The sequence below is a fragment of the Neofelis nebulosa genome, chromosome 1 (assembly GCF_028018385.1).
Source record: "Neofelis nebulosa isolate mNeoNeb1 chromosome 1, mNeoNeb1.pri, whole genome shotgun sequence".
Classification (NCBI taxonomy): Eukaryota; Metazoa; Chordata; class Mammalia; order Carnivora; family Felidae; genus Neofelis; species Neofelis nebulosa.
Window position 1 is genome coordinate 32,629,560 of NC_080782.1, and position 2,183 is coordinate 32,631,742.

The window sequence follows — 2,183 nt, forward strand, 5'->3', positions numbered from 1 at the left end:
GTTGGGGCTGGACTATGGGATTTGGTGGGGGGAGCTTATTTACAAAGGAACAAGAGACCAAATAGTGGCACAGTAGTTTATATGATATAATGGGAAGGGTGGACAAAAGCACCACCATATAAGGCACTTAGAGTAGGGAGTCAGGAAGGTAAAGCTGAAAAGATTAGAGACATCAGAGACAAGTTTGGTCTACTTAAAATATCACTAAGAATCAATACTGGCTTACTGCAGTCCTCTTTAATAAGGGGAAATAAGGATTATGCCCATTTTAAAATTAAAAAAATTTGTTAATAATACATTCTATGATTTGCAGAACCAAGGAAAACAACTACAAAACAATCTCTCCGGATATTAATAGCAATGGCCTCTTGTGGTGAAACTATTGGTATTATGATTTTTAAATTATATTCTGTAATTTTCAGAATCTCTATAATGAGCATAATTATAAGGAAAAAAAACAACAGAAATATGATCATGGATAACATGGCAAAATAAGTTAAGAATATGCCTACTCAGTTTACTGCTGTATCTCCTCCCTAAATGAAACAGTACAAGATTGAACACATAAACCAAATCCAAATAAGATCTATCCTTGAAATAATGATTAGTCCCCAAACAGTCATACCAGATTAAAGTCAATTATATATTGTTCCTTAGTATCATGAATATAAAGAGATGAAGGAAAAATAATATTGCTATCTTTTTTTTTACCCTCACTTGTAGATTTCAATGGAAAGAATTTTGCCTGTAGATCTGACCCAATTAAGCATTTATGAAGGCACAACGTAATGTATGATACCAAAGGAACTCTTGTCCTCTTACTATATGTGAAACTCATTTTAAACCTCCTAGGTGTCTGTCCTAAGCAATTTAGTGTAAGATTGAATTCCACTAAGAGCTCCTTTTTGGGACTTTAACTGAAGAAGATATGATTGAAGAAGATATGATTACCATCTCCACCCTGTTGGCCCCACCAACCTTCTGGCCCTAGCTCACCAGCATAAAAGGCAGTTTGTCTCCTGAACTGGGTCTTCTGATCCCCAGGCTTCACATGACCTGACTTTTATGCATTCCTGCAGAGACAATCAACAGGCAGCATCTGTGTCTCTACCATACCCCCTGGACCCAGACACTTCCTAGCCATGACAGAGAAGCCATTTTGCTAGCTATTCTATGTGTCACAGCTTCTGTACACCCCCACCTTTCCCATGCCCTCCCAACATCCATCCACCTACTCTTATTGATAAGCTGTGCACTGGCTCCTTTTTCTCTAATGAAAGTATTGACTTGTAAAAGACACATCATCTTCATGTTTTGGAGGTCTCCATAATGTTGAACGAATCTGCTAGTAATTTTAAAGAAGCATATGCTGATTACAAAAAGAAATTCTGTGAGTTCTTACAGAAGGCTTTAAAATTGTTTCTGTCACATGCTATCAAAACTCAAGTAGATTTAGACACAACGCAGCTTAATCACCTCATGAGGAAGATGAGTAAGCACAGCCCATTTATGACCTCTACATTAAAGGGCTCAGTAAGAACTGAAAACATGTATTTTATTTATTTCCCTCTCTCTTGCATCAGGGAGACCTAGAGACACTGAGAAGGTCAGAGCAAATCTGAGAAGAGTCTCATGAAGCCCATTGTCCTGAATGCCCCAATTCTACCTGTCAAGGGTGCCTGGAAAGAGACACTGAAGAGAATAGCAATAAATATGAAAACCCTGCAGAAGAGAGAACAACTTCATTGCTAAGATCTACATTATTCTAATTTTGATCTAACTACCACAACCTAGAGGGGGGAAAGGCAATTAATCTACACAAGAACTCCTCTGAAGGAACTAGATGATGTCAATCCTTTGAGAGGACCGGTGGTGGTTATTTTTCTTCCCTTTGATGTCAGCTTGCCTGGGCAGCATGGTGGGGACCCACAGTGCTATTTACTCTTACTTCACAGGGCAGTCCAACCTGAGTCATATGACTGCTGTGTCAGTGAGGTCAGTTGGACTATTATTGTTTTTTGCATGCATAACCAGGCATCCGGTCCCTTGGGTTGCTTAAATTCATGAACCCCTGCCCCCACCAAGGCCTCGAATGCTGAATGAAGTGACAGTCCACTGATTGTCCAGCTCTCCTTCTCCATGGCCAAAGAGCTATTTGGAACACATCTGGGCCTTCATCAGTA

General features: G+C 39.5%; 1 long non-coding RNA gene across 1 annotated transcript; it reads left to right on the top strand.

Moving 5' to 3' along the window:
- The first annotated feature begins 313 nt into the window (after positions 1 to 313).
- LOC131505098 (uncharacterized) lies at positions 314 to 1,892 on the top strand. Its single transcript, XR_009258271.1, has 3 exons — positions 314 to 385; positions 724 to 790; positions 1,584 to 1,892. It is a non-coding gene; the product is annotated as an uncharacterized LOC131505098 (long non-coding RNA).
- Positions 1,893 to 2,183: the final 291 nt, after the last annotated feature.